Source organism: Pan paniscus, chromosome 5 (genome assembly GCF_029289425.2).
Source record: "Pan paniscus chromosome 5, NHGRI_mPanPan1-v2.0_pri, whole genome shotgun sequence".
Taxonomy (NCBI): Eukaryota; Metazoa; Chordata; class Mammalia; order Primates; family Hominidae; genus Pan; species Pan paniscus.
In genome coordinates, this window is record NC_073254.2 from 152,100,397 (window position 1) to 152,123,188 (window position 22,792).

The 22,792-nt window shown below is 38.6% G+C and overlaps 1 long non-coding RNA gene across 1 annotated transcript in view; it reads left to right on the forward strand.

Moving 5' to 3' along the window:
* Positions 1-22,792, forward strand: part of LOC134730624 (uncharacterized) — a 59,733-nt gene that overhangs the window by 24,414 nt on the left and 12,527 nt on the right. The window contains exon 4 of the long non-coding RNA XR_010112517.1: positions 13,757-20,574. This is a non-coding gene — a long non-coding RNA (uncharacterized LOC134730624). The remainder of the gene's footprint in view (positions 1-13,756; positions 20,575-22,792) is intronic.

Genomic DNA, 22,792 nt, shown 5'->3' on the forward strand with positions numbered 1-22,792 from the left:
GTCCCTAATAATTAGTAACATGTGAGACTTTGTGGTGCTGAAAGCTTCTGACTTTCTAAAGAAGTTTGGGCTGAGTCCAAGTAGAGACTTCTCACTTGGAGATACTTAGCAACTTCCCTTTCCGGCCTTCAGGATTTCTTGTCAGCCTTCCTTCTTAGATCCACATAGGCCAGTCTAAGTCCAGCTGCCCCTCACAAGAAGCCTGGGCTGTTAAGTCCAAATTTAGGCTCCTCATTTGGAGAGAGTTAGAGCTCCACCGCCTCAAACAGTATATTTCTTTAGGAGATTGCCAAGCAGGAAAAATGCTTCAAGCAACATCTAATTACTAATGGAAATGAAATGAATGACTTAGCTTCCCACTCTTTACTGCATTCAAATGATACCCAACATGTTTAAGTGCTGCTCTGAAAGCTCTTTTATGCAAATTATTTATATAATCTTTCATCAGCCTTAGTGGACTGGATCCAAATCCTGCATAGGTAATAACAAACTGTTGCCGATCACTTTGACATCAATGAGATATAATGTCATCTTTTCTCTGCGGTTACATGTGCATAAGTGTTATTTCACTTACATGTATACACTGGGGGAGAAATCAAGTAGGAATAGATCGTGCCACCAGCTAGAAGTGGTTGTTTCTTGTAGCTGAACTGGATTCTCCCAAAGAAGTGTTTCACTAAAGTGTTTGCTTCAGAATGGCTCTGTTCTGCTGCAGTGAGAAGAGACTTCCAGTGAAAACATTTAATTAGCTCCCAATTTAGACGGCCAGAATGATCAGTCAGCCTGTGTTTTGGAACCTGCATTTGTACATTCCTTGGGATTGGTTAGTGAGTTTTGCCCAGCAGATGTGGTCAAATGTGAATAGTTTGTATGTAATTCACATCAGAGAATAGGTTTTTCTCCAGCTCCTTGTAGGACAGCGAGAAAGGGATTAGGAAAAAGTGAGCAATATAGCGGTAATACTTCTCTGTCTTTTCCGCAACAAATAATAAAGGTATCTAGTCTCAGAAGTCACAGAGACTAGGAAGAATATATGGAAAGTGAGTGAGCAAGAGTCAAATTGAAGATAGTTTGACTGTTTTCACTCCCTTTCAGGGTAATCATGATTTGGGTAGTGGCTTTAGACACACTGAATATTAAGTAAATTTTTTTAGCTAATACAAATAAATTGCTATGCTAGAGTTTGTGTGTGTGTGAATGTGTGTGTTGTATGTCTGTGAAAAATTCCACTCTTCAGTCAAACTAACCTCCCTGTTTATTTCTGTCACATAAATTTAGCATCCTTTATCTGTTTGGTTCGTGATGGGAATCTTTTAATCAAATTCTAGACAGTAGTTATAAATTAGCCTAATGAGTTTATAATACTTCGCTAAGAGAATATCTTCAGCTGTTCTATTAGGTTAGTGTAAAAGTAATTGCAGTTTTTACCATTACTTTTAATGGCATAACCTGCAATTACTTTTACACCAATCTAATACATTCCTTTTGGTGAAAGGGGCCTTAGGAAGCCGAGTGCCTTTGGATCCTTCCCAGCCTCGTTCTTTCTCCTTCACACAACTTCAAATTTGTCTGTCATTTTTCTAATCCTAGCATTTTATGTTCTAAAAATAGCAAATAGCTTATGGATCCCTGCATTGTCTATGACATTTCACATTACTGTGCTTTTGACCATGAACTTTTCTTGCCTGTCTCTATCGGGGCGAAGGGCCTCTCCTCTGAGTTCCCTTCTATGGTCATGATTAACACAATGCCTGGCAAAGGAGGTTCTCAACACATTTGTGTGAATGAATACATAATATCAGCAACATATATTGAATTATCTTCCTTGTGTCTCTGTTTACTAGAATTTGCACATCTTGAGATCAAGGACTCTGTTCTATTCATGGTATTCATATTTGTATTCCCAGAGTTCAGCTGGAAGCCTGGATAGAATATGGAGGGTGCTTAAAAATGATATGATTACAGAACAGATGGGAAACATTTTAATACCTTGGAAACAACTAGAACTAGGCTTCATTCTGGGGGCAATACCACTTCTTTGAAATATTTCCTCATGTCAGAATTTCCCAAGACACCGAAGCCAAGAGCCGACAGATGAAGATGTGTCACTGTGGAATGTGACTAGTACACAATTTTCTCACGTCCTCCCGCCTCAGGTGATGCAGCTGGTGAGAGGGAAAGAGTAGGCGATTTACGAAGGATATTTGCCAGTAAATACAACAGTCTCTCAGAGCTTCAGGAGATGAATTGACATAATCTGATAAAGCATAAGAGTGTGAAGGTTTTCATTAAGAATAATTTGTAGAAGAAAATTTTGCTAATGTCAAAGATTTGTGGGGAAGAATCGAAACAGAAACAGAAAGTAAACAAAGGCTACTGTCAGTGAACCATTTGTATCGTAATAGTCCATCAGTTGAAACCCTGTGTTTCCTTTTCAAATTTCATTCTTTTTGATGCATACAAGTGAGTTAAAGCAAGGAAGGAAAGAAATATACACGTGGGCGACATGGCTAATTAATACATAATTGCTTTGATTCATATGTCCCATTCATGCAGAGCTTATTTTTGTAAAATAAACTTCGTGAGCTTTGGAATTGGCAATGAACTCTTGAGTTGAGTGTAAAAGATAACATTCTTGGAAAACTTTTTGAGATATTCTAGTCTGTGTTTCAAAAATGAATATGAATAACAATGAGAAGGCTTTATTTAGGGGAACCTCATATCTGTGAAAGTCTATATTTTTTAAATGGCCTGGATATTTGTTTCTTTGTTCTTTATCATTTAGCAAAACAGAAAGAATTTTATTTCTTTGGATTCTAAAATGTAATACCCTACTTGTTGTCAGATGCCCAAATGAGCACTGGAACCTGGGTCTCCACAGAAAATAAGCGGGGAGGACTATTAAAGCCAAAAACAAAGTAGTCTGCAGCAAAACAAAAGACAAGTACTTCTGAAGAATAAGCCCTCTGAGAAAACCAAGAGCTAAGTGAGGACATTGCTGTGGTGGTGTGGGTGCATAATAGGAGACGATGGAATAAATGATCTCATCGGGTTTCTGATACCTTGGTTTTCTGGGTTATTGTAATAGGTTATCATTATTCTGAAGCAAGCAATCTTCGTTTTTTCTTACTTGGATGGGAAACACAATTACTCCTAAGCTGAGAATATCTGCAGAAGCTTGAAAGTAGATGTATCAACTACTTAGGACTACTTGATATGCTTAGCAAAAAGTTATTGCAAGTTTTGGCTAGTCTATTAATGCACACAATTACAACACAAATCCCAGATTTTGATTTGTGCTTCAGTAAATTCACACTCATATCATACCTTTAATATGCATGAGTTTAAAAACAAGACAGCCAGATAGAATATAAATTGACCTGATCATCAGTAAACTTTAATTATTTTCTTAGGTTTATTGCAGATTCCCTGAAAACATTCTAATTAGTGTCTAAATACAGAAAATTGAACTGGTGATAGCATATTGGCCATCAGTTTGAAAGAAGGTATCATTTCTGAAATTTTCTCTAAGAAAATTTGTGTATGCAATATAAATAGAGTAAAAATAAAAAGACCACCTTTACTCATTTAGGTAACTTAAAAATGGCACATTTAAAAATTTACTCCAGGCAGGCCTAATCTAATGACGTAGAAGTCTACATAGTATCACTGACTTTAGAGAGTATACTTTGTCTTGGTGCTCTGAAATCTTACCCTCTTGCAAAGTTGCCTCCATTTCTCTTTTCTCTTTTCCTCACTCCATTCTTGGTCCTATAACGTTGGAAAGAAAACTGTCTTGTATTAATTCATACATAGCTTTTACTCTCTTACCTTCCAGGGGCATTGGCAAAATCAAAATTGTTTTCCCTGCATGGGAGATGAAGTCTTCTCCCCATGTAAACAGAAGTGAGAGCTCTGGCACATCCTTTGACTTCCCTGAAAGGATGGAAGCTTGTTTATATAACTGTGGTCTCTGTGCCTGGAAATGGTGGCATTATTCATGCCTTTCTTTACAGAAGGCAGTGGTACCAACATTATGGGAGAATTAGGCATTTTCTCCTGACTTTGCCTAATTGCAATGCCCATAAAGTCACCAAAGTGTCTTTCATGCTGTAGGCGTTCCAGGAGTATTTGCTGAACTTAAGAGTGGATTTATTTGTTTCTTCATCAGTCTCTATTCCATTCATTTCTATCCAGCTGCAGACACCATTAGACAAGGTCCATCTTTTCTCCAGTCGGCCTGTATTCAGTGTGTCTGAAGAGAGTTATCTGCTCAAGATTCACCCTCAGCTTTGCACGGGTATTTTGATTATAGCTCTATTCTCAACGTGCCCACCTATACTCTAGGTGTGGTCCTACCCTGAATGCCAGCCTGCTTTGCTATGACCCCGATGCCTCCACCTTTCTTTTCAATACACACTGGTATTGCATGCAGTCCTTCTCCAAATTGATCGGACACCCAGGACAAGAATGTTGTCCCCATTTGCTCCTGTGTACTCTTCTGCTGTTCTAGTCACCTAGGAGGTCAGGAGTCCTGCAGTATTGACATCTGTCTGAATGCTGCCTAGGTTTAGACACACATTTGTTCTGGTTTCTTTACCCCTGCTGGGGCCAGCCCTAAAGATAGACTGGTTTCCTTTAGCTTAAACCCACTGCTTTCAATTTATTTACTTCCACACTTGTCTGCTTGCATGAGTTAAGAACATATAAGTCATCTTTTTATTTCATCCTCATATCATCATCATCATCATCATCATCATCATCTTTGTCAACTTTACAGATAGTTGTAAGAAAAGCCCTCAGCAAATGTCAGCAATTTTTTTTTCCTGGACTTCTAAATGACCAAATGTATTTTTAAAACTCTAATAAACTCCTTAGTATCACTGCTGAATAGGTGGCATTAATCCCATATTTTTCTACTCCACTTTCTGTTATTGTATATCACAGGTTTTTGTTTGGAAAGATCATCCTGATTTGAGTGTAGAGGTAGAAGAAAGACAAGATTAGGGGCAGTGAGGCCAGTTACGAGGCTCTTTAAGGATTCTAGGTAAGAGATGGTAGTGACCCAAAACAGGAAAAAAGACAGTGGTATTATACAGAAGTAGAAAGGCTTAAGCAGTAAGATTTAAAAAATACTGTATTGATTGGATGTGTGAGGAGAAACAGAAGTGACATTTTTCTCTGTGGTTTGGACTACTGTTGGGCTAATTAAATGATTCCATTACAAATAGGAGAAATGGAGAGGATTAGGCTCTTGGGTTCAGGGACAAGATGTCTGTGGGATATTCAAGAGCAGTTAGATAATTGGAGATATGTACTTTGTGCTCTCAATACAGGACTGGACTGGAAATATATTGGAAGCCATCAGCATATAGATCATAATGGAAACATGTGGAAAGATAAGATCATCTAGAGAGACTATATAATGAAAGAGCTAAGAGAGCCTAGAACTGAGCATGGTAGAACACCAAATTTAACAGATGTTCAGAAAGATTAGAGCCTCAGGGAGACTGAGATTAGCATGGTCAACATTCATTCAATAAATGTGATTGGTAAAACCCTAAGCATTATTGAAGCTTTATCAAACCTTTTGAGGGACCCTCAAGGAAAAATTAAACCTGGACATTAAAATAAGGTAGAGTAGTAATAACATGAACCCTGCAACCCTAACTAAGGCATATCCTAAAGCCATTTTAGAATTTCCAGGCTATTATCAGCAAAAGAATATCTAGCTTAGAACTGCAATTAAACAGGGAAAGGATAAGGAGAGAGCTTTAGAGTTAATTGTACAAAAGGTCTGAAAGAAGGAATAATAATTAGTCTGAAGGGATGGTAAGTTATTTAATACTCTTTGGAAAGAGAGAGCTAGATTGGATTGGTTAATGAGCAGACAAGTAGAGCTAGCTTCCTCTGGCTCTTTCTGGGATTCCCAATACCTCCAGAGAGGGAAGGGGTGGCCAAGATGGCATGGCGGAGGTGAGGCTGGGAAGGTGGGAGAACCTTCACAATCGTGACTGTAACATCTTAAAAGAGAGCTACTTCAGTCCTTAGCCTCAACATTTCCTGACTCATTCTTATTACTGGGACTTTTGAGGGAGGGCAGTTTTGTTTGATAAACTTTATCTACCACTTCCTGAACTTAAATAGACCACTGATATGATTTGTCTTTATAGACAAATAATTACACTGTACAAGTCTTAGGTGAAAGCAAATAAAATTTTACAGTGTTTTTAATAATGCTACAATGATGCTGTGGGACTGGCCTAGCTGGAATGATGATGTCACAACAGCGATGGTTCTCATTTATTCAGTATTAGTAGGTGCCAGGCCCTGGAGCAAATATTTTATGTACATTCTCTCAAGTCCTTGTAACTTTACACATAATCTTCACTTCTAAAGAAAAATAATGCCTACATTTACATATCCAAGTATATTTGCTTCTAATGTTACTTATCTTTTCATTGTATTTTAAGGTAATTAATAAATATCAAATTACTCTAGCCTTTAACATGATTGGTTGAGTCTATATATAGTCGCTAACATACGTCAAAGCTTATTTTAATACTTTAGTTTGTGCTTGACTCAAAGGAGATCGTTCCACCCAATTTAGTTTAGGAAAATAATCTTTCTCTAAACCTATTTGAACACAAACTGAAACTTTATTTCTTTAAAAATTTTGTAATGTGACATAAAGGTGTTCTGTGTCTGGCTGTTTTGAAGACATTCATGATTCTATGAAGAAAGATCATTAAGGAATCACCAAATCAATGTTCTTATGACTGCAATTTTGGATTATGCTTCTTTAATATTAGAAAGTTTTATAATCTACTAAATAGGGGGTAAATTCCTAGGAGAATAAACTGTTGCAGTTTTGATTTATTGCATAAACTTGTCAAACTCTCTTTAAGAACTATGAGTTATACTGATAAACTACATAGGTTTCTATTTATACAATTTTTCCTGATTATAAGGCACTCTAATCTTTATGGCTTTGTTTTGGACTGTTTTATATATTTCCTTAAAAACAAGAAGTAGACAACACTGTTGCGTACGTGACCAGGCTGCATCGATTTTTAGGGACCATCTGTATTTCCACGGGGTCCAGCGTGGCTTTTCCATTGTCATCAGTGTGTGCTCCTGACCTTTTTACTAGGCCAGGCCTCCAGATTCATCACAGATCCTAACCCAGCCTTTTGCAGATGTCTGAAAGGAAATAGCAAGATAAAATTAGGTTACCCTCTACAATGAGATGAATACATTCTCCTTGAGACCACATTTGATGAACATCTTCATCCTTGCTTATTCTGCTAAGTAATAGTCTCTAAAACCATAGCTTCAAAAACCATACACTGATGATCCCAAAATCTACAGAACATTTTCATCTTCTGGTTATATACATATCCAGGTTGCCTATTGACATCCCACTGGATGATTGTATTTGTCTGTTTTCACACTGATATAAAGATACCATCTGAGAATGGCTAATTTATAAATAAAAGAGGTTTAACTGACTCACAGTTCTGCATGGCTGGGGAAGCCTCAGGAAACTTACAGTCATGGAAGAAGGTAAAGGAGAAGCAAGCACCTTCTTCACAAGGTGGCAGGAGAGAGAGAGAGAGAGAGACGCAGGGGAAACAGCTACTTTTAAACCACCAGATCTCATGAGAACACCCTCACTATCATGAGAATAGCATGGGGAAAATCACCCGTATGATTCAATCACCTCACACCAGTGGCCTCCCTTGACATCTGGGGATTACAATTCAGAGTGAGATTTGCGGGGAACATAGAGCCAAACCATATCAATGATCTGTAAGTAACTCAAACTCAACATGTCCAAAGTGAACTCCTCACTTTGTCTCCAAATCCTCAAAATTGTCCTTTCCCCCTCATTTCAGTTAAGGGCTTTCAAAGTCACCTACTAACTTACTCATAAGAAGGAATTTATCTGTTACAATGCGTCTGGGTGTAAGTAACAGATAATCCTGACTCCACTAGCTCTAATTGTAAGGAATTTATTGTCTCATATAATAAGAAGTCTGAAGTTAGGATATTTCATAACTGGTTAATTCACTGGCTCTATGTAATCATCAAGAACATAGGTACTTTATATGTTTCCATGTGGCCATCCTTGGCATATGTACCTCTTCTGTAGATTAGTTGCAAGCTGACTTCAGCAATTCCAGATTTCACATCTTTAAGACAATATCCAAGAACAAAGAAGTGTTTCTCTTGATTATGACTCATTATAAGATTAAGACAATTTTTACCCCAGAACTAAGCTCTAACTTTTTGTATCTAGCATGGAAAGTGAAGTCTGGGAAAACAGAAAATGTATTTGGTAAACACATAGATCGTCTTTATCTTGGTTTTGATATCATTAAATCATAACTTATGACTGGAGACTCCTACTTCCATCCATAAAAAAGTACCTGGTAGCACATTTACCATTTTACTGTAAATAACTAGAAAGCACAGTAAAACCTGTATCATTGGAAACAGGCACTGGACAATGGGCAGCCAGAACTGTGACGTCTGAGAGAAGGGAGACAAAGGAGGTGAGCTCAGTGAATGTACTTGTTTCCTGCCTGAAGGCATTTGCTACATGGTGCATGTAGCAAGACCTCAAAGAGAGAACTTCAGTCTTGCAGAGTAGAGGAGTAGAGACTGGACTTCAGGGAGGCAGAGACAGCAGAAATTTGCAGAGCAAACCACCAGAGAGGAGAATGCTATGAGAGAAAGACACCCACATTTCTGCAATGGGATCCCTTGAGCCTGTTGCTGAATACTGAATTGCATGCGTAGGATAAAACTCCACAAAACTGGGCAGAAAACAACCAGATGACAGGAAAGCTGTAAGACGAACAATTCCTAGAGCTCACATACAATTCATGATTGGGGTAAAAATTTGTCCATCTTTATTTATCTAAAGCAAGTGTAGCAAATTGATCTAATCAGGACATCAGGCGTCATGTGCTAAAATATTCAGAGTGTCCATTCTAAGGGCTGAATGCTGTGTTGTAAGCTCTTCAAAATGACCAGTCTCTGAGAAGGATCATACCTGATCCTTCTCCCATTTGAGTGTACATGAGGAAAAACAAAGATAGGAAGCTGAGTTGGGTTTCATGGTCAACCCTGAACTTCCTTGCATGATCTAAGCAAAGCGCAAATTCATGCAGTTTTGTTTGTACTTAAATTACATGACGCACCTCTCCAAAGTTCTCTAATCCTCACCCATGCTGAGAGCCACGTGCAGGGTCATCCAGCTAGCAAGAATAAATAACCATTCAGGGCCTTTGGCTTTCTGTGTGTGTGAGTCACGGAGGGGTTCTTGCTGGAGTATAAAGAAAGAGAAACACATGGCAGCTCTCTAAAGCCTATTTCTGGAAACCTGACAGGAGGGAACAGATACCCATTGTTCAAAGCCTGTACAGTGTTTGGAGTCTGGAGTGGGAAATGCATGCTTAGTGAAGACCAAACCTTTGATGGATCAGAAATTGAAAAGACTTGTAATTAAACTGAAATTAAACCAGTGGTGACAGAGTGTTTTTTAGGTAAAAAGACATAGAGACATGAGAGCAAGAAAAACAGGGGTCAAGATCAAGGAGTTGCCAAATTCAATTGGATCAGAGATTCTCATAAGAAAACAAAAACAAAACACTGGAGGAGACCTGATTTCGCCTGCCACAGACTTGATCATGTCAGTGAGGAAAAAAAAAACATCAGTGCAACTCTTTTGCTATAAGTGATCTACAGCTCGATTCCCATATGGCAATGGCCACCTTGGCAATACAACATAGTACATAGAATTATCAAATCTTAGCCTGCCAAAGAACTCCATAATACTGACATCTTTCTTTGAAAGCTGTTCATGCCTTAAGGCTTTTTGGACATCTAGAAAGCACTTGACAAAAAACCTAGACCTAGTACTACCTTTACCTGCACATAAGAGAGGCCCCTGCCATTAACTGCATATCACAAACACATGACAAATACTTTTAGTAAAAAACACATGAGTGCCCTTACTGTGGATCCAGTCCTCAGCACTGGCACAGCATGACCTATAACCCTAACCACTGCTCTCGTGACTAAAATGGCTCAGGCTCCAGGGAAATGCTTCTGCCTATCTCATGCCCTGTATCCTAGAAAAAGTGATTGTGTCTGTGCTGTTGCTGATGTAGAAGAGAGAAACTGTTTTGGAGTAGAGGCAAGATTTGAACAGCAGAAGCCCTTAGGTAAGAGAACTAGAAAATATTAAGTAACTTGTCAAATTCCTCCTCTCTAATAATATGAATGCAATTCATTCTTTCATAACAAAGTCTTGTTTCCAAGTAGTGCTGAGCCATTTTCTTACTCAAAAAGGAAGTTTTCCTACTTCTCTTCATGTTCCAATTGGTGGCTCCAGAAATACGCACAAACTAGTGTAGTATCCACAACCATCATATAACATGGCTGTAGAGCATTCCACAATATTAAAAATTCATATTACTGTTAAATTTGTTTACCTCTTTTATTAGTCATGCCAATACCATGGGACTTCAACAAAGCAGCTAGAAATGCACAATAAAAATTAATGCACCAGTCTTCAATAGTTTTCTGGCCTTCAGTCATATAAAAACCATAGATTTATACATGCTTCCAATTCTGTCATTTTGAAAGTATATATGTCAAGGAAGAGAAACAAACATATTTTTATAGTGTGTTAGCTTGATTAGTAACTTAAATATTAGTAACTTAAATATTAAGACATATGGTATGTTAACCTCTAATTTCACTCTTACCTGAGTGAAATTGCCCTGCCACCCTGAGTCCCAGGCCTGACCTGACCCAGCACTATCCAAGTTACCAGAGCTGGATGACTTGGCTTACTAGTAGTGACATTTCAACAAAGAAAAAAAGTGGTGTCCTCCCAACCTGACAATATCTTACTTCTTCACCCAGAAAATATTGTTAGATGCCTTAGGAGCTGGTAATGTCATTTCCTGTCTAAAGAATATTTTCTTTTCTTGGAAAAATCAGTCATTTTTATGTTCTACCTCCTACAAATTGTTGTCACTGCAATTTCTATGTTGTAAGTTGCAATATAGAACATGTGCAGAATAAATGCTGGTCCTATATAGAGAAAGGCTTAGGGGAAATACTTTTTGCAGGTCGCTTCTTATATTACAATATTATGTTATACAATATTATATTACAAAGTATTATAATACCTTGTAATAACTCTACCTCTCATTGAACAGGACTCTAGAAATATTGTTTTATGAATTGTGTGTGGGGATAAAATAGGATGTCAAATGAGTGTGTTTACATGTATACACATACTATACACAAGTATCTATATTAGATATATATGTTTATAATGAATTTTCTTCTGTAAATGAACTAACACAGTGAGAGAGGAGGGAAATAACAAAAAAATGTAAGTCTTCATTGGGAACTGATGTAGTGCCCTGGAAAATTTTTCTGTAATATTAAGTAAAAGCCATCTATTCAAGCAAGTTGCCCAGAATAGAGAGAAGATGGTGGTTGTCCTTAAGGGCAAATGACAAAAAGGGGACCCCACCCTGAGGGAGAGTCCAGCAGCTGGGATTGTGAGTCCATGCCTCCTGCTACTTCTCCTTTTACTACTGAGATGATCGAATATTTGAATGAGCAATCAGACACTATGTGTCTCATTATAAGACACTTGCTTCAGGTTCCAGGAGGCATCCCCTTCTCTCCCTTTTTCTTCCTATAAGTCCACAACGATTTGCACCTGGAATGCCACTTGTTTTTATTCTCAGTTATTTCTCAACTAGTCTTGGGATAAAGACCTACACCTTCTCTTCTGAAGAAAAGTTAAGAAATTTTGACTAGCACTTTGAGATCAAGCTCAATAAGTCTTGCCTTTAAAACCATAACTTTGAGAAGATCACTACAAAAGATTCCATTTATTCCTAATATATGGCAGAGACTTAGGAGAAACCTTTTGGAGAATGAAATCTAAACTGTAAGAGAGAGTATATGATATGACGTATCACTTTAAAAATATGGCTTTTTTTCATTAAAATGCTATGTGAAACTTAGTATGTCAACAAAATAATGGAGTCGGGTTTTTGATGGACATAATAGCACTGGACTTATAACATCCAAGATTTCTTAAAATTGCTTTAAAATTAATTATATTTTGAGAAAAATTAGGTGAAGGTTCACATCATTGGGAGATAATTATAGACACCCTCCCTTAAGTGTTGCAAAACCAGACTCCTGATATCTATGATGCCATCATTCATGTAATAGAGAATATCATCACTTGGCTTACTCATTGTTTTCCTATTTCTTTTACTTGTGTATTTTATAAAGCCCTTTGAAATGAAAATCCCATTGTAGAGTTGTAAAAGTGAAAATAATCTTTAAATAAGATATTCATTGTTGTTATGATTTTTCTTTCCATAAAATTAGAATTATGCATAGTAATTATCTTAGCCCATTTAGGTTGCTATAACAGAATACCATAGACCAGGTGGCTTATAAACAAAGGAAATTTATTTTGCACAGCTCTGAAGGCTGGGAAGTCCAAAGTCAAGGCACTGGTAGATTTGGCATCTGGCAAGGGCCCCCTTCTGGTCATAGACATCCATGTTCTCATTGTATCCTACATGGCAGGAGGGGAGAGGGGGAGTTCTTTGATGTCTCTCTTACGAGAGCCCTAATCTCATACATTACTTGACTCTCATGATCTAATCACCTACCAAAGGCTCCCTCTCCTAATATCATCACATTGGGGGTTAGGGGTTCAACTTGTAAATTTTTGGGGGGCATGCAAACATTTAGTCTATAACAATAATGAAAATTAATATTTTCTCCTCTTCCAGGTTTTAATATTAAACCTCCTATTTTCCCTCCATCTTATCTCCCTTTCTCTTAAGTCATTTTATGCAGTCCTTTGTTTCTGATTCTCAATAGACATGTCTTTAACATTAATTTATGTGTCCCAAACTATTTTATAGGTCTTTCTATTCATATAATTTTTTTCCTACATAGTTTGGTTCTCACTTTCAGAGGTTTTCTATCAGAATTTGCAGTTGGCTAATTTCTTTATGTTGATGAAAATCCATATGGTTGCTTTTATGTGTTTGATTATGGGGCTTTTCTGCCAAATCCAATCCCTTCATTCCTTACCTCCCCACACCTACTGCCAAATGGTGGTCAATTAGTATATTTTGCCCATAACTTGAATATGGCTATCAAAACTAATTAATTTGCTTGACCATTTGGCTACCCAAGTTTCTATCTCAGCTCTCTTCCTCATTATCCACCCCAAACTATCTCAGCTCTTTTCCCCATTATCTTTCCAAAACTGTGCCAGGTTTGACAAACTTATTAACCAAAAAGAAAATACTTAATTTTAAAAAATAACTGCATGTCTAGATTGGCCTCACTAGTCTTGGCTGGAGCATTGGAGAATTTTTATCTTCTCCTTTCTCCACAGAGTTACTTTCATTTAAAAAAACTAAGCTCTTCTCCAGACCATTTCCTCCAGTAACTCCATTTTGACTTTTGGAAGTCAAGCAGGTTGAGCTCTCATTCTCCTCTAATCCTCTCACACACTGTTCCAGCCAATAAATCTTGATTTTAGTTTGGGTTCTCCTCATTCACTATGGGAATGGAATTGGGTGAAAAAAAACCATTTCTGATGCCTTTTTACTTGGATTTGTTTTTTCTCTAAAGTGGGTCCTCATCCCAATTCAGTTCTCTCTCTTTCTCTCTTCTTTAGACAGGTTTCCATGTGCAAGGCTCCAGCCCAGACCAATGACACTGCTTATCTATGATTGTCAAAATGCCAGCTATCACCGGTGAAGAACTCCAGGTGGCACAGATACTATGACCTGTCTCCTAACAGATCTCAGGAGGTATTCCATAGACATCGGACATCTGTGTCTTATGTCTCCAGTTTAATTGTAAATCCCCAAAGGACAGAACTGAGCCTGCTTCTTTGGTTTTCAAACAAAATGTCACATCCAGTGACATTTTGAAAATAAAACTTTGGCTCATAAATTTTAGAGCCAAGCATAAGATGCTGACAGGGCCCTACCCAGCCAATGGGCAGCAGCTTGGTGACTTCTGATCTCATTTTTACTTAGAAAAATTTCTCTAAAATCAATTTAGAGAGTTATGATCAGCACTAAAAAATAAATAAAATATAAGCAAAGGGAAAATATCCCAGTGAATTACCCTTCATAAGGATAATTCAAAGGAGCCTCTCTGTAAAATCATGAGGGTCTTTTTGTGGCTCCTGATCTTTGATCCATCAGTCTCAGAATGAGGTGTAAGCAAGCCATTAGGTTGCTGCATGAGTCTGGTTGAGCACCTCCTTCCCTCATTTTGAACAGTGAGATTAAGCCACAAACTCTCTGAGGAGGTTCAAATGTTGATGTAAGTCTCAGAGTGAACACAACCTATAAACACTACTATAAGTTTCAATCATGTAAATGGGAAGTTAATTATGATTGTTATAAACTGCTAGGTTCAACAACCTTCAATTTATTTTTTTAAATGTTAATGGAGTGCTTCCCCTGTGCCAGGATTGTGTAGCCTGAAAATACAGAGTTGAATGAGGTACAGGTTACAACTTAGAAGAGCTTATGATCTAATACAGGAGTTGGCAAACTACAGCCTGTGGGCCAAATCTGGCCTACAATCTGTTTGCATAAATAAAGTTTTATTGGAATTCAGCCAGGCCCACTGGTGTATGGATTGTCTATGGTTGATTTTTCACAGTCACACACAGTTGCAACAGAGACCATATGGTCCACAAAGCCTAAATATTTACTGCTTGAACCCTTACAAAAAAAGGTTGCCAATCTTATCTAATGTTGTTTAAAATACATTTTTTTCTGTGAGATTTTCATATGCAAAAGTGACAACTATATCAAGAGCAATGTAATATTTTCCTTACTTTCATGACTGAACAACATAGATCATTAGTCTGATGGAGCAGCTTTAAGAAGATTCAAGAAGTGGCTCCAAAGAAAAACACTGTGATATTGATGAAATATTTCATGTTTTTCTGCCTTACACATACATAATTACCCTGACCGGAGTATGGAGGTCTGACTGCAAAGTTCCAATATTATCACAAAAAAAAAAATTATAGGGCTAGCTAAATCAGCTGAATATTAGATCAGAGATCACCAAGGAGCTACTCATTGGCTGAGTGTGGCCCGTTGCCATCATACACTTGTCCTCAAATCTTGACTCTAAAATTTTTGAGACAAAATATTTGAAATTAACTCAATTTCATGTTAAAATAGAGTTTCCCATTTCTCTTGAAAAATCACAATTGAACAGCAGTAGGCCTCCATTTCTGCTTGAAGGTGACCCACTGGAGAAGCAGTTTCCACATTAGGACCAATGGGGTGTCCATGCTCCAGATTACTCCTATTTCTACCATTCCCCAAAGTGTTCTTGACTCAACATTAAGCATTGCTGGCCATTTAAAACATGCATAGGTTATTATTTTCCTCAGTAAAGAACTTTCTCAGTAAGCGTTCTCTTTTAAAAGTAGGATAAATAAAGATGAAACAAGAAGATTATGTTTAAAAAATGAATTTTCTGGCCAGGTGTGGTGGCTCATGCCTGTAATCTCAGCTCTTTGGGAAGCCAAGGCGGGTGGATCACGAGGTCAGGAGTTCGAGACCAGCCTGGCCAAGATGGTGAAACCCCGTCTCTACTAAAAAGACAAAAATTAACCGGGCGTGGTGGTGGACACCTGTAATCCCAGATACTCAGGAGGCTGAGGCAGAGAATTTCTTGAACCCAGGAGGCAGAGGTTGCAGTGAGCTGAGATCACACCACTGCACTCCAGCCTGGGTGACAGAGTGAGACTATGTTTCAAAAAAAAAAAAAAGAATTTTCTTACATTCAGCAGGCCCTTGGTATCAGCAGGGTGGGGATAAGGGTGAGGTTTGAGGAAGGGATTGGTTCTAAGACACAGATTGTTCAAGTTCCTTGCATAAATGTAGTATTTGCATGTAAGGTACACGCATCCTCCCTATATTTTAAATCGCCTCTAGATTACTTATAATACCTAATACAATGTAAATGGCATGTAAATGGCTATCTTATTTTTTTAATTGTATTATTTTTTATTGTTGTATTATTGTTTTCAAAAATATTTTCAATGCAAGGTTAATTGAATCTGCTAGTGTGGAACTGTGGATATGGAGAACTGACTGTATTTAATATGCAAGCAAAGAGTATGCAATCTGCAGCTATTTTGCTCACTTACGTTCTTTCCTAGACCATGTAGATATGATAGTTTGAGATTAGTGTCTTAGACCCATAAAGAAAAGCATCTGGACAAATATTTGGATTTATTTTAGTGGTTGAAACACACGATTGAAGAAGCTTGGAGACCACAGTCTTGGTAACCCAGAGGGGATCTGGGAGCTCATCACATCCAAACCTTCATTTTAGCAATAAAGCATCTGAAGCTTCCTCCACATTCCAGGAGAAATGATCTGGTCAAAAGCACAGTGTGTCAGCAGCCAAGGCCAACTCTCTAATTCCCACTCCAGGGGTGTTGAGAAAATGAGACCAATAGAGTGATAAAGAATTCCCCTGAAATAGCTGGGCAACTTGTAGGAACCTGTCAAACTTCTTCCTCCAGCGTAGCACAAATTTTAATTGGTGGTACCTAGAACAGTTTCCATTTTTGTGAAAAATGGCATCTGATCAATTTCCTCACTTTCAGTAGAGGCCGCCTGCTGTGGCTGCATTTCTACTGGCCAGTTCTCATTGGCCAGCATCTGCCTTCTTTTCCTGTGGAAATAGAACTTACGGGCAGGAGAAAGGACATATTTGGTAATGTTACGCTCCTCAGCTTCCTGCTCCGGCTGTCTCAGCTGCAAAATGTCAAGGGAAAAAATATCCCTCCAACTTGGAATGAATTCCAGACAGACCCTGATGCCTGCAAATTTGTCAGAGGGAGCCAAGTCCAGAAAAGCAGAACATGAAGAAGGTTCATTATTTGACTTCAAGAGACATTCAAATAATCAGACACTCTGGTATTTATGATTTTCCCCATTTCAGATGGTCTGTAGTTCACAACATTCCCCTCCCTTTACCGCTGATTCTGAGCTTCCTTTTACGTTAAACCTCAACAGTTATAAAAAGACTCTCACATTACTTGTAAGCCACAGGCACTACTAGGAGACACTGTGTTCACACAGGGCTGTTTAGGGCTGGGGAAGGGCAGCTCTTTTTGATTATTAGTCTGGGGAGGCCAGGCCAGGAAGTCAGGCTCACTTCACCTTGACCATGCCACCGGAGTCCTCATGTAGCTCCCAAGTCTGTGCCAACGCCTCCTGCCACTCACAGCACCAAATGCGATGATCTTTACTGAAAAGCACTTATTTCCGTTGGCTTTCTTATTCATTTAGGCTTTTCTTTTCCTGGGGGGCAGTGGCGGGTGGAATAGCCAGTTTATCCTGACTTCCACATTGTGAATATTCCACCAGGACTGTTTATAAAGTTGAGTTTGGGGGGATCTTCATCTTTCTCCTGGCATTCAATGCATTTTCTGTCTCCTTTAGAACTGTTGCCACATGCTGGCAAAAAGATAAGGAAACTGAATTTGTAATCCAAACCTCGTTAAATTGCTGCACACACATTTTCCCTTCTACTTCTTGCTGTCTGTTTCTAAATGCCATGTTATCTGTTTGTACTCAGTCACCTGAAATCCTTATTTGGGTTCTCCAACAGGCACGAAAGCATCCAAATATCAATTTTAGTAATGGGTGGAAATGCCCACATGAGGAGTGGGATGTTCAGTCTTAACATGTGGTCTCTATGAATAAGGGTCTTCATTTTTTCTTTTCCTAAACGGTCCAGCTCCTCTACGCTGGTTTTGCTCCTCAACAGTCCAAGGTTTGTGCTACTTCCATGGTGATCATCTGTTAGGTCATAAACATTAGATTGTGGCATCACTGAATGAGTCAGTTGGGAGGAAGCTGGGCTGGAAATACAGCTGAGAGCCTCTGTTGACAGATGGATGCCTTCTTAATCACAGCCTGTGTGGGTAAAGGGAAAGCCTTGCCTGGCCAACCCCTCCCACTCCCACCCCCACCTCCTGCATTGATTCACAAACCTGGACTGCTCTGGAGGAGGCTGGGAAAGTCCATCCCCAGGGAATACCACTTTTTTCCTCTTCCGTGCCTCTCACAGGACACCCACACGACTAGGAGGAGGCAGAAAGTGAACAGGGAGCTCTTATTACTTTTTGAGTGTCAGCAAGGTAAACCTGCTTTCATTTTCTTTTCCAAATCCTAAACGTTTCCCTCTTAAGCAGTTGATATTGTTAGCATTGTTTGTTTCTCAGTGTATGTCCATCTGCCTTGTCTGTAAAATGGGCATAATAAGAGCTCACCTTTCAGAAAGCAGTGGGTAGGGCTAGATGGTATAATTATGTTCCCTTTCATCAGTTTTCACTATCTCTACTAAGCACCAGGTGCTATTGGAAAAATTATCTTTTTATCAGATTTTTAAAATACAATTGCCTGAGCACATATTTAATTTTAGAAGAAATAGTTTAATAGTTCTAAATGTGGGGTTTCAGAGAGCCCTATGTCAAGAGCCGCTGTACGCTAGGTTGCTAGGAGACTGGACTGCCAAAGAAACAATGCCCTTTCCTGTGACCACTATCAAGAACTGCTCAGGATTCCTGCCAGCCTGTTAGCCTTTATCGTTCAGTCATTTTAGACCTCAAAAAGAACATTCCATCAAGGGATCAGGTTCTATCATCTCACTGGAATGCAATGTAAGACCCCAGAAACTCTAGTACAAACAAATTTACTATGGCTCAGATTAATAATAGATAGCACTTGAATGTGTGCCCCAGTTGTGCTCCCTCTCTGCTAAGGATAGGACAAATGAAAATAAATTGCAAATTCAGCAGGGAGATTCAGACCAAACATAAGGAAGAACTTCTGCCATTAAGGACATAGAAGTTGTGAAGTTTGCCCCTTGGGAAGAGTTGTTTAGATTAGCCTGAAAGAGCGTATTTGAAGGATGAAGATGCAGCCCTCACTGGCAATGGAGGATAAGGTGATATGATTTCCTAGGTTTTCTTCAAGACCCAAGATTCTCCTAGTTGTGGAAAAGTGACTCTGTGCATTACTCACCACTATTAAGATTGTTATTCATGATCAGGCCTGAGTGAAAGCCCGGCTACTCTTACATAACAAAGGCAGATTCTCAGTGTTGGAAGATAACTGAGGAGCCATTCATTTCATCCCTCTTCTTTCACCAGTGAAAAATCGGAGACACAGAGCATTCATTGCCACATGGCCAGCAGAAGAGCTGGGCCTAGGACCAGGACCCCTCAGGCTCCCTGTGCTGTGTGCTGTACTACACCACGTTTTCACTAATAATATAGGTCTATTTAAAACATAGCTTCATCTCTGGACCACTGCAGATTTTACATTCTAAAAATGCTTTTATAAGAATTCTGTTTATGACATGAGCAGCCCTGAAGCAGAAATCTGAGGAACTCTGGGGATTGGTGTGGCTAAAGATCACAATTTAGAAGAATAGTTTAGGCAAAGCACAAAAGAGGAAATGTTATTTATATGAGCTCATTTCTACTCACCAAAACATTTAAAAATTAAACTCAAGACCCAACAACTTTTTCCTTTTCTTAGCCCAACATGAGAGGCTTACACATGTACCCCTTTTCCCCAAACTTGTGAACTTGTCTGATATGTAGTCTCAAGTTTATAAGCTTCCCTTAGAAAAAGTTCTATTTCATTTCTACAAATCATACTTCTCTCATTTTATAATCCTTGAAATGGATAGTGCTGCCTCATCTTAGATGAGGCATTCAACAGTTTTAATTTCTAAGTTATAAATTATTATTTCTTCTTCTTTTTTAAAAATCTTAGAGACAAATCTGTCTATTTCACATAGGAAGCCAGTTGAGTTGTTCCTCATGCTTTCCCCACGAAGCTGCATCTGAAGGACTTCCTCACCCCCACCCCCCTCTGTGATCACAAGTTATGCCTCACAGATTCATTTCCTTATGAATGACTTCAGGAAGCCAGCATTTTTAATAAATAGGAAGTAAATTATATTTAATGACTAAATTCTCACCTAAAGTTGATACTAATTACAATAACTCTCTTGTGCCCTATTTTGGTGTTTTAAACTTCTTTGCTGTACATTTAAGAAAATCAGAATTTCAGTAGACTCCTCGTGCAGTCTGAGAAGGCAGTTTCCTATCTGGTTTGACTTAAGGGGCTGCAGAAGACATTCTTATCCCACATATTTCTTCTGCTGATCAGTCAGCAACTGAAATTCCAACTAATGGATTCCATTCTTCCAGTTAAGACATCATCTCTAGAAAACTGTGCTAGTTGGCATCCAGCAGTGCCCAAGTATTATTTAACCCACTAGAACCTGTGACTGCATCAGCTTTATATCCTGGACCTCAGCCTGGAACAAAGGAGAGCTACACTTGGATACTAAACACAAGTGGTCTGGATAGATTATGCTGGGAAAAGAAGCCTGGAGCAGGCAGTACAGTGGGAGAACAAGGTAAGAATCAGGTAAAAGTTGCTATCACTGAATCACAGCTTTCTCTTTACTTGTTTTGGGGGACTGTATTTATATTACTTGTCTCTCAAGCATCCTTAATATATTTATTTACTTTCTCAAAAGTCTTTACTGTCATTAATCTATTTGGATTTTCAAACTGAGTCAGAAGCATACATTATGATATCATTAACTTGAGGATATGCTGGAACCAAAATGTCCTTCTAGAATAAATGTGTATTGGAGTAAGTAAAAAACTTAAGGGGAAAAACAGGAGAGCTACTACTCAACTTTTATGGTGGTTTACATGTGTTAGGTGAGGCAAAAAAGAGGTAGAACATGAAAGAAAAGGAAATTTAGGTCTTTTTTAGGCTAAGAAAAATCAAGTTGGGGGAATTCAAGGACTGGAAACACCAGTACAAAGCTAAAGATACACTTTAATTCCAGAGATGGTGTCTTAGAAAATATAGCAGTGGTTATAGAGACAGGCTGTTGAGTGATGACAATGCTAGGGCCATAGGAATGTTCCTGAAGAAAGCAACATCCTTTATCTTACTATCGTTGGAGAGGTAGACTCTGATTGTATGGCACTTTTTTTTGATACTACTAGAAAATTATGCAAGACATCTCACAGAACAGAATCAGACTTGCAGCCCATGATAAAACAGAAGACTGTCTGTAACATCAAAGAAATACAGAAGATTTTATGGCTTGCTGTTTGTTTACCTATGAGGGAAATGCCCGAATGCCTAAAGTATATATTACATGTAGTTTGGCTGCACTTGAGGAAAAACTTGGATTTCTAACTTTTATCAAACAAAGAACGCATTGTCCCTGGTCCATATTGATTGGTGAAACACAGAAATTTTCCATTTATTATTCACTTTATTATTGCATTTATTTATTTTTGCCTACCATTTTTTTTTTTTAAATTTCATTACACCTGTTTTCATGCATGCAGTGAAATCACTCCTTATCCTTGGGGGAAAATGACAAGAAACGACAGCCACGGAATCTTCCTCTGGATATGAGAACAAAAATAGCTGTCAGAATAAATAGTGGCCACACCCATGTAACTTCTTCATGAGGTGACTTGGTGACTTCACAAGATAGGCCCCACCCCACCCATATGGGATGAGCACCATCTGGGCTGACCTCCTCTTTCGGGGTCTGTAATTACTGTACAAAGATGCAGGTGCGTCTATGAAAGCGAACTTTGTCGAGATCTCAGTGACACACTCTGCTTTTCCAAATTACCTCAATTGGCAGTGAATATTAGAAAGAGTCATGGAATGTCTCTGGAAAGATACATAGGAGAACTAGTGACATTGGATCCTTGTGGGTAGGGAGACACTGTGTAAGTGCATCAAAGAGGCTGACTTTTCACTGTGCACTCCTTCAGACCACTGGAAATTCGAAATTGTATACGGTGTGCATGTATTACCTCCTTAAAACTAGCTAGCTACCTATCTATCTACCTACCTACCCACCCACCTACCTTCCTACCTAGCTAATTAATTAGTTAAGTAAATTAATAAGGTGTTAAAAAAAAAAAGAAAAGCCAAATAACTGGAAACACTGAGATCTTCCTCTGTTGCTATTTAACTAACTGTTCAATTTAACTCTTAAATAAGTTATTTCCTCTGAGTTTTTTTTTTTTTTCTTCCACAGAAACTCTGCACCTAAGCAACACTGGTTTTCTTGTTCTTCCCCAAACATGCCAGGCACATCCCAGCCTCAGCTTCTTTGCAAAAACAATTTCCAATGCCTGGAAAAATCTTGTTTTTGTTATCTCCATGGCTCACATTTTGCTTAGTTTAAGTCTTGACTCAAATATCACTTTCTCAATAAGGCCTACCTTGACTGTCCTATTTAAAATTGCAAACGTAACACCCCAGAATTCCTCATCCATTTTATCTTTCATAGTAATGATCTTCTTCTTCTTTTTTTTTTTTAAATGGAGTTTTGCTCTTGTCGCCCAGTCTGGAGTGCAATGGCATGATCTTGGTTCACCGCAACCTCTGCCCCCAGGTTCAAGCGATTCTCCTGCCTCAGCCACCTGAGTAGTTGGGATTACAGGCATGTGCCACCATGCCTGGGTAATTTTGTATTTTTAGGTGAGATAGGGTTTCTCCATGTTGGTCAGGCTGGTCTCAAACTCCTGACCTCAGGTGATCCACCTGCCTCGGCCTCCCAAAGTGCTGGGATTACAGGCAAGCCA